We start from the raw sequence: 15773 nt of genomic DNA, 5'->3' as shown, positions 1-15773 counted from the left end.
CATGCCTAAGATATGAGAGCTGATGGAGGCTGAGTGGGAGGTTGGTCCAACCTCCAACACAACTCTGCTGCCCTGTGACACCCTGAGGACACAGTCTACTGCATCGCTCTGTCCTCAATCCCAAAGTCCCTACCATGAAATCAGCACTTGAGGGAATTCACCTCTTGCTCTTTACAGAGATGCTGAGCAGAAAGAGTACTTCTATTAAAATATAATTCAAATTGTATAAGTTCCGTCTGCTACTTCCCATCTCATTCTGAACAAAAGCTAAATTTTAAAATTTTCTTACAATGGTGGCTGAGAACCTCCCTGAGCTACCCACATCACATTTCTTCTACTGCCACTCATTCCTTTGCTACCTCCACTCTAGCCTTCTGGGATCCTTGCTGTTCTCTAACACTCCTGGAATGTTTTTTCCTCAGAGCCTTGCATTTATTCTATCTTTTGCCTAAAATACCCTTCCCCAAGACAGTCACTGGCTTGCTGGTTTGCCCCCTCAGTTCTTTAAATCTTATCTTTGAGATCACCTTTGCAGTGAGACCTTTGTTGGGTACTCTGCTTAAAATTGCACCTTCCGGGCCCACCATTTCTTATCCCTTTGGGCTGCTGTATTTTCCTCCATAGTGCTCATCTTTTAACACAATTTAAAACTTCTTCATTTATTTTGTTCCTTTTTCTGTACCCCGAATAGCCTATAAGCTCTATGAGGCAATAATTTTACCTCTTTTGTTCAATATTCCTGGAACTATAGTGAGAAATTAGAACAGTATCTGTCAGAGAATAACTGGTCAATAAATATTTATTGTGCTCTGTTTTAAGCAAAGAAATTAAAATCATAATATTTCTACTTAAGGACAAGATAGTAAGGATGCAAAGTTGGACATTCTGTGGTTCTTGCCTTCAAATAGCGCACAACCTTGATGCAGAAGATATGAGCACATAATCAAGTAACCAAACTCAGCATGATCTTGTGTAACACAGGCACAAACACAGTAGCATACAAACTGGGACAGCCATTAATGCTCCCTTGGAAACTCTGGGAAGACTTCTCAGTGGTAATAATATTCGAGCTGTATCTTGATAGATGAGAAAGGATTTGGAGACACAGAGGAAGTGGAGGAAGGGTAATTCAACCACAGGGGACAACTTAAATTAAAGCTCAGACTGTGACAATACTTGACATTCAATGGTGGCTCTTCAAAAGCTAACTAAGTTGGTAAAACAATAGATATTGTTGGGACATTACCCATACTTGGACCTTCAGAAATGTTGTCTCATTTAGCCCTCACTTTAAGGGCAAAAATTAGGTATTAGCATTCCCTTTTGAAATAATGCAATTGAGAACCTGAAAGTTTAAGGAAACATCCCAAGATCACTCACATCACTACCGCTGGAGCCTGAACCTGAAGAAAATTCTGTGTGAGCCTAAAACCCTTGGTTTTTACTTCACTGCTTTTTAAGTTTGTGATAGGAGTTCCTTCTGTTTTTTTTTGTTTTTATTTTGAGAGGGAGGGGAACTTACTGTCTAATGTGTATTAATTGACACGATGTTTTATTTAAAATTCCTCTTCAAAAATGATTAAAGTAGCATATGCTTACCCTAAGGGGACAAATGATGGGGAAAGTGAGAAAATGTATACATTTTAAAAGTTAATCACCTCCCACTCAAACACCATTATCCCCAAATCAGCATTCCCAGCAACCAATATTTACTCCATTCTCCTGTCCATCCAAATATACATACAAATGTAGAGGGAGATCTGTGTGTGCCCTCTATTCTGCAGTTTGCCTTCTTATTTAACAATATCTCATTGTATTTACTTTAGATAAGAGATACAAATCTTTTAAAGGCTACCTGATAGCTCAAAATTTAAAACATTATGATTTCCCTATTGATGGGCATTCATAATACAATTCTTTCTACTTTTTCAGCTCTTAAAGGATGTTGCCATAACCATCCTTATACGTATAAACACATGCACTGATTTTTTATTTCTTTATAAAAGACTTCTAAAAACTGAATTGCTAGATCAAAGGACATTTTTATTATTTTTGGGGGGGGGGTAGCAGTATTTTATTTTATTTATTTATTTATTTATTTATTTTTAACATCTTTATTGGAGTATAATTGCTTTACAATGGTGTGTTAATTTCTGCTTTATAACACAGTGAATCAGCTATACATATACATATATCTCCCATATCTCCTCCCTCTTGCATCTTCCTCCTACCCTCCCTATCCCACCCAAGTATCTTTTCTGACCACAATGCTATGAGACTAGATATCAATTACAGGAAAAAATCTGTAAAAAATGCAAACACATGGAGGCTAAACAATACACTACTAAATAACCAAGAGATCACTGAAGAAATCAAAGAGGAAATAAAATACATAGAAACAAATGACAATGAATACACGATGACCCAAAACCTATGGGATGCAGCAAAAGCAGTTCTAAGAGGGAAGTTTATAGCAATACAATCCTACCTCAAGAAACAAGAAACATCTCAAATAAACAACCTAACCTTACACCTAAAGCAATTAGAGAAAGAAGAACAAAAAATCCCAAAGTTAGCAGAAGGAAAGAAATAATAAAGATCAGACCAGAAATAAATGAAAAAGAAATGAAGGAAACGATAGCAAAGATCAATAAACCTAAAAGCTGGTTCTTTGAGAAGATAAAAAAAATTGATAAACCATTAGCCAGGCTCATCAAGAGAAAAAGGGAGAAGACTCAAATCAATAGAATTAGAAATGACAGAGGACATTTTAAAAAATTATGATGGATATTGTCAAAAAATCTTCAAAATGTAGCAATTCTCTTACAGGCCCAAATTGACATTGTATTGACAAAAATTAGCTTAGATCTGTATCTCACAGTGTATGAGTAACTTTTTATAACTTTACTGAGGCATAATTGATGTATAATAAACTGCACATATTTAAAGTACACAATTTGAAGAGTTTTTACATATGCATATACCCATAAAACAACCACCACAATCAAGATAATGAATATATCCATTACCCCCAAAAGTTTTCTCTTGTCATTTGTAATTCATCCCTCCCTTTTACCACTCCCTGTTCTAGCCACAGTCAACTACTGATTTGCTTTTTGATACTATAGATTAGCTTGTATTTTCTAGAATTTTGAGATTGACTTTGAAGTACTTATTTTTTCCTTACCATGTTCTCAGTCCTGTCTCAGACACTGACACAACACTTGACAACATCATGTGTCTAGTTTGCTTATGTGGGTCCTGAGCTACCTTGAGAAAGACAATACACATGATTGATATACCTCTAGCCCCAGGTAATATGTGAGGGAAATCAGGGGATTTCTAGCTTTTCAGTGTAATCCTCTTACCAATGTGGGTGGAGAATATAATGTTAATTTACAGCCAGACTAATACTAGACTAATACTAGGATAATGCTAGTATTAGTCTAGACTAATACTAGACTAATACTAGGATAAGTCCCCTATGCTTTCTTTAAAGAAAATGGCTTCTAGAGTATCTAGAAAATGAATCATCTACTAGGTGTGTATTTATTCATGTTACTCAATCATTTAATCATAAAATACTTACTGAATATTACTATGCCCCATGCTCTATGCTAGGTATTAGACTCTACCCTCTTGGAGCTTGCAAACAAGTGGGAGAGACAAATAATGATCACATAATCATGTATAAATATGTAATTATTTTTGAGAGACATGCTCAGGAAGGAAGGAACATGATTCTACTAGAGCCTCTAACAAATATATCTCACCTGGACAGGGAGGAGGGTTTCCTAAGACAGTGAGACCTGAGCTGTGATCTGGAAAAAAAAAAAAAATGACAAGGAGGTAATGAGAAAAAATTCAGCAGAAGTAAATGAAGAGGAAGTACTTATGAGTGAACAGCCTTTGAAAAATCCCTGTATCAGGCAACCTCACGCCAGAAGGTCAAGTGGCTGTGAAACAAATGAGAGCAAGAGAGGAAAGCAAGTGGTAGGCCTACAGCACTCACAGGCTTAATCAGGATTTCATTCTTAACTCCAAGAACAATGGAAAGCCACCAAAGGGTTTTAGGCATTAGAATGAGAATGATCATTGTTCCATTTTGAAAAGATACTTGGCTGCTGTGAGGACCAGACTGAGGGGTCCAGAGTAGAAGAAGGAAACCTTCTAGGAAGCTCTTACAAGAGAAGAGAGGGACTTGGATGAGGGAGTATCAGTGCAGATGGAGCCATGTGGGAGGATTCAAGAGAATATTAGGAGGCGAGGTTGATAGAACAAGGTGATGAGTTGGATATGATGTGTCATGGTTTCAAAAATGACTCCCAGTTGTCTGACTAATATAATTGGACCTGTGGTGGTGCCATTGATGGAGATTGGGATACTGGACACAAAACTGCCCATGACTCTCAGGATATTTGCACATTCAGGAAACACAACCCAGAATATTCTTTGGCCAAGATGGGTTCTTCACAAGCTCAAGTCCCAACTTAAGTGACATTTCCAAAGGGGGACTTCCTTAGCCACTCAAAATAAAACAGGGAACCTCTTGTCACTGTTACCATTCTTAAAATCTTATTTTTTTATTGTTCTGATCATAATTTGTAATGATCTACTTACCTGTGTTTACTCACACAGTTTCTATGTCTTTCTTTAGACTGTAAAATCTGTGGAGCCATGTTCATTTTGTTTATCACTGTGTGCTCAATGTTTGGCACAGATACGGTAATTAATATTCAATCACCACTTGTTGAATTAAAAACATAGAGAGAACATATTTAATAACCAACTATTAGTCATATTAGTGGTTACTATTAGTCATATTAGTCATATTAGTGGTTACCATTATTTAATCACGAAACAAGTTCTCATTAGAAAAAGACCCACCTAGCTAGTGGCAGAGCAAAGAATGCACCCTTTAAAGACGCTCAAAATAAAGCCAGAGGTAGGGGCTTCCCTAGTGGCGCAGTGGTTAAGAATCCGCCTACCAATGCAGAGGACACGGGTTCGAGTCCTGGTCTGGGAAAATCCCACATGACGTGGAGCAACTAAGCCCACGAGCCACAACTACTGAGCCCATGTGCCACAACTACTGAAGCCCGTGTACCTAGAGCCTGTGCTCCGCAACAAGAGAAGCCACTGCCACGAGAAGCCTGCGCACCTCAACGAAGAGTAGCCCCCGCTTGCCACAACTAGAGAAAGCCCACGAACAGCAACGAAGACCCAACACAGCCAAAAATAAATAAAATAAATAAATTTTTTAAACATTAAAAAAAATAAAAGTAAAGCCAGAGGTAGTTACTAGAAAGGAGGAACATCAGATAATTTTCATTTAGTTGTGTTTCCCAGTGAAAAATTTAATAAATAGAAGGTGCTGATATTTCTTACTATATATCTTGAATAGATATATAAATAAAATGTCTCCTTTGATGTTGTTAACGACCTATGGGTATCTCCTGCTGTCTTTAATCTGCTTCAATAGCCTACAAGCTTTTAAGCTGGTTCCTTTCCAAAATTTAAAAAAATGCAGCAAATAAGTTTTACTTTATCTGTTTGTTTGTATTACTTGACTTAAACATGAAGGCCAGAAATAATATGATTCAGGTATTGCATCTCCAGACCTTCCAACACATCAAGCCGAAAAGGGATTTATTTCTTTCTCAGGCAGAACAATCATACCCCAAGCATTGTCTTTGGTCCCTAATCCATCTTTGGTAATGGACCTTCTCTGACCTCAATAACCTCAGATCCCAACTGCTCTTTTACATGGAACTTTGTCAGTAGCTATCAAAATTTTAAACACTAAAGAATTCTAGGCATTGCATTTCAACTTCCAAGATTTTTCTGAAGAGATAAATAGAAAACTACATGCAAATATATGGATGTTTACTGTAGAACTCTTTATAATAACAAAAATATACTAGAAATGATTTAAATATTCACATAGATGTCAGTTTAAATACAGTGTGGCTTATTCATATAGGAATGCTTTTAAATGAGCAGAAAATGTTTTGAAAAATCACATAAAACTGTGAACGGGTTTCTTCTAGTTTGTTGAACTTATGAAAGAAAGGAATTAAAGTTAAATATGTAATTATACACACATATAGTTATACATATATGAATATATATATCATATACAGAAATATAACTTATATTAATTAAATTGCATATAATATATATTTCTATATTCTGATTATCTCCACAATACTTTTAACTAAACTTCGTATTTTTTGATAATCATAGAGTCACGTGCAGTTGCAAGAACTGCATGTTCTCTACTAAGTTTCTCCAAATGGCAACATCTTGCAAAACGATGCTACAATATCAAAACCAGTATATTGACATCAACACATACATGATACAAAGCATTCCCACTGCCATAAAAATTTCTCATGGGGCCCTTATATAGCACACTCACTTCCCTCCTACTCCCATCCCCTTCTTAGCCCCTGGAACTCACAAATTTGTTTTCCTTTTCTGTAGTTTTGTCATTTTGAGAATGTTTATGTTTATATAAATGGAATCATACAGTATTTAACTCTTAGGATTTGACTTTTTTCACTTAGCATAAGTCTCTGAAGATTCATCCAGGCTATTGTGTGTATCAGTAGTTTATTCTCAGGTTATTGATAATAGTATTCCAATCCTATAGTACAGCAGTTTGTTTAACCATTCATCCATTGGAGGACAACTGAGTAGTTTCTAGGTTTTGACTATTACAAATAAAACTGCTATGAACATTTGTGTACTGGGTTTTGCATAAATATAAATTTTATTTCTCTGGATAAATGTCTGGGAGTACAATTGCTGGGTTGTATGGTAGTTCCATGTTTAGTTTTTTAAGAAACTGTCAAAATATTTTTCCAGAGTAGCTGTACCATTTTACATTCACACCAGCAATGTACTAGTGATCCAATTTTTCTGTATCTTTGCCAGCTTTTGGTGTTGTCACTTTCATAATAAATTGTATCAACTTCTGCCAAAATCATCAGGTTCTGCCTATGTTCCTAAACATAGTCTGTCTTCTAATTCCTTCTTAACTAAGTCATTCCCTTTGATACCCACTCAGAAAAAAAACCTCCAGACCCAACAGGCTGCTATATTACATTTATTATTCAAAACTTTGTGACACAGAACTCTTTCCTCAGACTTCTCCATTTAGCACCTTGAATGAAGGCATAATCATCCTCTCAAATATGCAAAACACAGCAAGCTAGGAGAAATAGTAATGAATAGCTTAATAATATGACTGATGGGAGAGAGAAAACAGACATAAATAAGTTTAAGTTCCTATTTTATTTCACAGTTGAGAAAGGAGATTTTGAAATAAGTATGAAAATAAGTATGTCTAAATCTGTGTTTTGAATATGTTTGTTGGTTTAAAATAGTGTCTGACTTTTTTTCAATCAGCACTAAAAAACTTTCAATGAGTTTGAAGCTAGGGAGTGACTCGTATTTTAAGAAATCACTTTTCGTTTTGTGCAGATGACAGATTGGAAAAGATCAGCTTTGGGAATACAGAGGCCATTTGGGAGATTAACACAGTAGTCTGGTGAGGAATGACAAGGTTTTGGGAAAAGCAGTAGCTGTAGTGATTATGAAAATATGCATATGATAGATATGGAAAAGGCTTATAATTAACAGGGCTTTCTTACCAATTAGAAAATAAGGCTGAGAAGAGGGAATACTTAGAATGATTCCCAAGTTTCTGACCCATGCAACAAGGAACATAGTGCTATATATTGAGATAGGAAATTAGAACATCAGAGTGTGTTTTGAAAGACAGACAAGAAGTTCAGATAAATGTCTGTTGAGCTGAACTTTAAAAAATAGCATCTGTTGGAAGTGATTTATGGGTAATTGAATCTCTTCTCCTCAAAGGAAAAATACAGGTTGCAGCAATAGATTTTAGAGTACTTAACATGGAGATTATATTGACAGCTACAGGAACACATGAAAACCCCCAGTGAAGCCTATATGTAAAGTGAAAAGAGAAGAGGAATCAAGTTTAGAATTTTTGGAGGCATCAACATTCAGAGGAAGTCAGGATAATGAGGGCCATTTTACAGAAACTGAAAAATAATGGTCAAATAGTAAGAAGGATACTAGAAGTGGGAGGAAAGAAAATCCAGCAGAGCAGAAAAGTACAAGTAGAGTGGAGATATGGCAGGTGGCAGTTACTTGGAAGTAGTCAAGTAATGTGGTAAATTACATTATGTTAACCCATATTTGGCACCCTTCCATTTGTAGAAATGTATATGCCCTTCCTAAATAAGTCAGGCATCGTCTTGTGACTTGCCTTGGTCAATGAAACAAGACAGGATCACTTCCAAGAAGAAGCTTTAAAAATTAGCCCATGGTTCACTAAGTTCTCTTTCCTCATGAGCCATGATGATCAGAAATGCTCCAGACAAAGACTGTTCCATCAGTTCTGGGTCACAGAATTCAGGCAACATGGGGAGAGCTATAGTCAACACAAGATGGCCATAGTATGAGAAAAAAATTTAAATGTTGTGGATGTAAGCCCCTGAGATTTGGAGTTATATATTAATACAGCTGGGCAACCCAGTCTGTTCTTAGTAGACGCAGGCAAAGTGAGAAAGGAAAACAGGAAGTTTCACAAGGTTCAACAATTTTAGCTGTAAAAAACACGGGGGTTAAGAAATGACGGGAGGAGGAGACAAGGTGGAGGGATAGGAGGTTGCAGAATTTGTCTCTCCTCACAAGTACATCAAGAATCCATCTACAGGGCTTCCCTGGTGGCGCAGTGGTTGAGAGTCCACCTGCCGATGCAGGGGACACAGGTTCGTACCCTGGTCCAGGAAGACCCCACGTGCTGCGGAGTGGCTGGGCCCATGAGCCATGGCCACTGAGCCTGCACGTCTGGAGCCTGTGCTCCGCAATGGGAGAGGCTACAACAGTGAGAGGCCCATTAGCAGAAGACTTTGGACACCTGAAAGGACAAGAAAAATCCCCTCACCAAGTAGGATGAAAGAAAAAAAGAAAAGAGGAATTAGAAAAGGGACCAGCAACCATGGCAGGAAACTGAAGGTGAGGAGAGATTCCTGCACTCAGAAAAACCCCTGCACCATGGGGAAATTAGCTGGGACAGAAAGAGACCTTTGGGGGATCAAAGGGGAACACAGCAGACAGTCTGTGGAACGCAGGAGAAAGTAAGAACTGTGCACACGGTCTGTGTTACAGCCCTGCGCACCCCAGCCTGAGTCGTGTGTCTCCTGTTGCAGAGAGGGGCTGGGTGCTGGAAGGTGAGGTTTGAAGCATGGACCCAGGGAGGGGACAGCTGTTGGCTGTGAAAAGACAGCCTGAAGAGACAGGACTAAGGAGCTCTACAACCAGGAAAGTCTGTGGAGGGAGCCTGGGACACCATAGAAGCAAGGTGTCATTGTTGAGTGGCACTCAAGGGGCAGGGCCACCACTGCAACCCCCTTCCCCACCTGCCGGCTTCAGCCTTCATGGGCACTGGGAGGGGCAGCCATCTGAGCAGGCTCACCCACCCCTCAAGCCAAGGCCTCCTCTGCCCATGTAGGCTCTGGGGTCCTGAGTGCTACTCATGCCAGAGCCTCCTTGAGATGGTAATCTGCCAGTGCTGGCAGGGGCTGAGTGATTAAACATGGGATTAAGAGAGCAGATCCAGGAAGAGGACTGCTGTTGGCTGCACGGATACAAGAGAGGGAATGGGAGTGACTCTGCAGCCAGGAGTGCCCTAGAGGAAGAATGGTCTGCCTAGGAAACAAGTTGCCATTGTTGCACATAAGGGGCAGGGCCACCACTACCCTCACAAGCCAGCCCCTGACTCTGCAGGCACTGGAAGGGACTCCCACCAGAGTGAGCATGCCCCAGTCTGTTGCAACTGCCTGCTGGTCTCTGCCACTTCACACACACCCCAGTTGTCATCACCGTACCCCTCCCCAGCCTGAGTAAGTGTGCCCCAATCAGCTGCTGCTTTCGCTCTCTCTCTCGCCTGGGTGGGGAACAGATGCCTGAGGGTGGTACACATGCAGAGGTGGGACCAAAACCAAAGCTGAGCCCCAGGGACAGTGTGACTAAGTAAGAGGAAGAGAAATCTCTCCATGCAGCTGCACAAGCTGTGGATTAAGTCCCCATGATTGGATTGGTAAATCCTGCATCTGTGGAATATCTGAATAGACAATGAGTGTTCCCACAACTGAGAACAGTCTAGCTTTAGCAGCAGTGGACTCTGGGGCCAAGTACACATGGGAGATGGGCCAGGTCAGAGTCTGAGCTGGCCCCATAGTGCCCACAGCAGGTCCAGAGACCTAGCTAGAAGTACTGGGGGGCCTCTTGGAGATGCAGGGGTTGGCTGTGGCTCACTGTGGGAGCAAGAACACTGAGAAAGAGTCCCCAGGAAAATATTCTTATTACTATTATTCTTTTCTTATTTGTTTCATTTTGCTCTGTTGTCGTTCTTAATATTTTTACTTTTTTTAATATATATTTTTTCTATTTTTACTTTACTTTGTTGTTGTTTTGTGTGTTTTTTCTTGGTTTTGCTCTTTGGAGTTTTTTTGATCATTTTTATGTGTTTGTTTTATGTGTTCTTTGCTTTTTTTTAGTTGCTCTCATTTTGTTTTGTTTTTCATTTTTTGTTTTTGTTAGTTTAGGCTTTATTGATTGTTTTCATCTTTGAGTTCTTCGTTTCTTGTTTTCTTTTTTTGTCTGTTTCTTTGTTCCTGTTTGTTTGGTTTTCTTTTATCATTTGTCTTGGGTTTAGTTTGTCTGTTTATTTGTTTTCCTTCTTTTTTATGTGTTGTTATCATTGTTGCTGTTTGTTTTTGCTCTTTGCCTTGGGTTTTGTTTTTTGGATTTCTTTCTTTTTTTGTTTTTCTTTTTTCTCTGGCTGTGCTGTGTGGCTTGGTTCCCCAGCAAGGGGTCAGGCTTGGGCCTCCGCGGTGGGAGTGCTGAATCCAGGACGCTGGACCACCAGAGAATTCCCTGGCCTAGGGAATATTAATTGGCATGTGCTCTCTGGAGGTATCCGTCTTGACACCAAGACCCACCTCCACCCAACTGCCTGCAGGCTCCAGCGCTGGACACCTCACACTAAACAATCAGCATGACAGGAACACAGTCCCACCCATCAGCAGACAGGCTGCCTAAAGATGTACTAAGCTCACAGACACCCCAAAACACACCACATGATGCACCCCTGCCCATCAGAGGGAAAAGACTCAGCTCCACCCACCAGAGCACAGGCACTAGTCCCTCCCACCAGGAAGGCTACACCAGCCCCTGGACCAACCTCACTTACCAGGGGACAGAAAACAGAAGCAAGAAGAGCTACAACCCTGCAGCCTGCAGAAAGGAGACAACAAACAAAGTAAGTTAGACAAAATGAGATGACACAGAAATATATTGCAGATGAAAAAGCAAGGTAAAACCCACAAGACCAAATAACTGAAAAGGAAATATGCAATCTACCTGGAAAAGAACTCAGAGTACTGACAATAAAGATGATCCAAGATGTCAGAAATAGAATGGAGGCAGGATCGAGAAGATACAAGAAATGTTTAACTAGGACCTAGAAGAAGTAAAGAATAAACAATCAATGATGAAAAACACAATAACTGAAATGAAAAATACACGAGAAGGAATCAATAGCAGAATAACTGAGGCAGAAGAATGGATAAATGAGCTGGAAGATAGAATGGTGGAAATAACTGCCATAGAGAATAAAAAAAAAGAATAAAAAGAAATGAGGACAGACTCAAACAGCTCTGGAACATTAAACACAACAACATTTGAATTATAATGGTCCCAGAAGAAGAAGAGAAAGAGAAAGGGTCTGAGAAAATATTTGAAGAGATCATAGTTGAAAACTTCCCTAATATGGGAAAAAGAATACTCAGTCAAGTCCAGGAAGGGCAGAGAGTCCCATATAGGATAAATCCAAGGAGAAACACGCCAAGATACATATTAAGCAAACTATCAAAAAGTAAATACAAAAGAAATTTTAAAAGCAGCAAGGGAAAAATAACAAACATACAAGGGAATCCCCATAAGGTTATCAGCTGATTTTTCAGCAGAAATTCTGCAGGCCAGAGGGAGGATATATTTAAAGTGATGAAAGGGAAAAACCTACAACCAAGATTACTCTACCCAGCAAGGATCTCATTCAGATTCGACAGAGAAATCAAAAGCTTTACAGACAAGCAAAAGATAAGAGAATTCAGCTCTACACCAAATGCTACAGGCAAGAAACACAAGAGAAGGAAAAGACCTACAATAACAAACCCAAAACAATTAAGAAAATGGGAATAGGAACATACATATCGATAATTACCTTAAATGTAAATGGATTAAATGACCCAATCAAAAGACACAGACTGGCTGAATGGATACAAAAACAAGACCCCTATATAGGCTGTCTACAAGAGACCCACTTCAGACCTAGGGACACATACAGAATGAAAGTGAGGGGATGGAAAAAGATATTCCATGCAAATGCAAATCAAAAGAAAGCTGGAGTAGCAATACTCATATCAGACAAAATAGACTTTAAAATAAAGACTATTACAAGAGACAAAGAAGGTCACTACATAATGATCAAGGGATCATTCCAAGAAGAAGATATAACATTTGTAAATATTTACGCACCCAACACACACTCCAATACATAAGGCAAATACTAACAGCCATAAAAGGGGAAACTGACAGTAACACCATAACACTGGGGGACTATAACACTCCACTTACACCAATGGATAGATCATTTAGACAGAAAATTAATAAGAAAACACAAGCTTTAAATGACACATTAGACAAGATACACTTAATTGATATTTATAGGACAGTCCATCTGAAAACAGCAGAATATACTTTCTTTTCAAGTGTACACAGAACATTCTCCAGGATAGATCACATCTTGGGTCACAAAAAAAGCCTCAGTAAATTTAAGGAAATTGAAATTGTATCAAGCATCTTTTCTGACTATAACGTATGAGATTAGAAATCAATTACAGGAAAAAAAAACCGTAAAAACACAAGCACTTGGAGGCTAAACAATATGCTACTAAATAACCAAGAAATCAAAGACAATATCAAAAAATAACTAGGAACAAATGATAAGGAAAACACGAGGACCCAAAACCTATGGGATGCAGCAAAAGCAGCTCTAAGAGGGAAGTTTATAGCAATATAATCTTACCTCAAGAAACAAGAAAAAACTCAAATAAGCAACCTAATCTTACACCTAAAGCAACTAGAGAAATAAGCACAACAACAACAACAACAAAAACCCCAAAGTTAGTAGAAGGAAAGAAATCATGAAGATCAGAGGAGAAATAAGTAAAATAGAAAAGAAGAAGACAATAGCAAAGATCAATGAAACTAAAAGCTGGTTCTCTGAGAAGATAAACAAAATTGATAAACTTTTAGCCAGACTCATCAAGAAAATAAGGGAGAGGACTGAAATCAATAAAACTAGAAATGAAAAAGGAGAAGTAACAACTGACACTGAAGAAATACAAAGGATCATAAGAGATTACTACAAGCAACAATATGCCAAAATAATGACAACTTGGAAGAAATGGACAGATTCTTAGAAAAGTACAACCTTCCAATACTGAATCAGGAAGAAATAGAAAATATGAACAGACCAATCACAAGTAATGAAATTGAAACTGCAATTAAAAATCTTCCAACAAATAAAAGTCCAGACCCAGATGGCTTCACTGGTGAACTCTATTAAACATTTAGGGAAGAGCTAACACCTATCCTTCTCAAACTCTTCCAAAAAATTACAGAAGGAGGAACCTCCCAAGTTTATTCTACAAGGCCAATATCACCCTGATACCAAAACCAGGCAAAGATATCACAAAAAAAGAAAATTACAGGCCAATATCACTGATGAACATAGATGCAAAAATCCTCAGCAAAATACTAGCCAACCAAATCCAACAACACATTAATGGGATCATACACCTTGATAAAGTGGGATTTATCCCAGGAATGCAAGGATTCTTCAATATATGCAAATCAATCAATGTGATATGCTGTATTAACACATTGAAGAATAAAAGCCATGTGAACATCTCAGTAGATGCAGAAACAGCTTTTGACAAAATTCAACACCATTTATGATAGAAACTCTCCGAAAATGGGCATAGAGGGAAACTACCTCAACATAATAAAGGCCATATATGACAAACCCACAGCAAACATAATTCTCAATGGTAAAAAACTGAAAGCACTTCCTCTAAGATCAGGAACAAGACAAGGGCGTCCACTCTTATTCAACATAGTTTTGGAAGTCCTAGCCACAGCAATCAGAGAAGAAAATGAAATAAAAGGAATCCAAATTGGAAAATAAGAAGTAAAACTGTCACTGTTTGCAGATGACATGACACTATACATAGAAAATCCTAAAGATGCCACCAGAAAACTACTAAATATCATCAGTGGATTGAGTAAAGTTGCAGGATACAAAATTAATACACAGGAATCTCTTGCATTCCTATACACTAACAAAGAAAAATCAGAAAGAGAAATTAGGAAACAATCCCATTCACCATTGCAACAAAGAGAATAAAATACCTAGGACTAAACCTATCTAAGGAAGCGAAAGAACTGTACGCAGAAAACTATAAGATACTGACGAAAGAAATCAAAGATGACACAAACAGATGGAGAGATATACCATGTTCTTGGATAGGAAGAATCAGTATTGTAAAAATGACTATACTACCCAAGGCAATTACAGATTCAGTGCAATCCATATCAAATTACCAATGGCATTTTTCACAGAATTAGAACAAAAAAATTTTACCATTTGCACAGAAACACAAAAAACCCCAAATAGCCAAAGCAATCTCAAGAAAGAAAAACAGAGTTGGAGGAATTAGACTCCCTGACTTCAGACTATACTACAAAGCTACAGTAATCAAGACAGTATGGTACTAGCACAAAAACAGAAATATAGATCAATGGAACAGGATAGAAAGCCCAGAGATAAACCCACACACTGATGGTCACCTAATCCATGACAAAGCAGGCAAGAATATACAATAGAGAAAAGACAGGCTCTTCGATAAGTGGTGCTGGGAAAACTGGACAGCTACATGTAAAAGTATGAAATTAGAATACTCTTTAACACCATACACAAAAATAAACTCAAAATGGATTAAAGACCTAAATATAAGGACAGATGCTATAAAATTCTTAGAGGAAAACATAGGCAGAACACTCTTTGACATAAATCTCAGCAAGATCTTTTTTGATCCACCTCCTAGAGTAATGAAGATATAAACAAAAATAAAGAAATGGGACTGAATGAAACTTAAAAGATTTTGCACAGCAAAGGAAACAAGACAAAATGACAATCCTCAGAATGGGAGAAAATATTTGCAAACGAAGCAACTGACAAAGGATTAATCTCCAAAATATACAAACAGCTCATGCAGCTCAATATCAAAAAAAACCAAATAACCCAATCAAAAACTTTGCAGAAGACCTAAATAGACATTTCTGCAAAGAAGACATACAGATGGCCAACAAACAAATGAAAAGATCAACATTACTAATTATCAGAGAAATGCAACTCGGAACTACAATGAGGTATCACCTCACACCTGTCAGAATGGCCATCCTCACAAAATCTACAAACAACAAATGCTGGAGAGGGTGTGAAGAAAAGGGAGCCCTCTTACACTGTTGGTGGGAATGTAAATAGATAGTCACTATGGAGAACAGTACAGGGGTTCCTTAAAAAACTAAAAATAGAACTACCATAC

Source organism: Tursiops truncatus, chromosome 3, assembly GCF_011762595.2.
Source record: "Tursiops truncatus isolate mTurTru1 chromosome 3, mTurTru1.mat.Y, whole genome shotgun sequence".
NCBI classification, from domain to species: Eukaryota; Metazoa; Chordata; class Mammalia; order Artiodactyla; family Delphinidae; genus Tursiops; species Tursiops truncatus.
Note: the sequence above shows the minus strand (reverse complement) of the source record.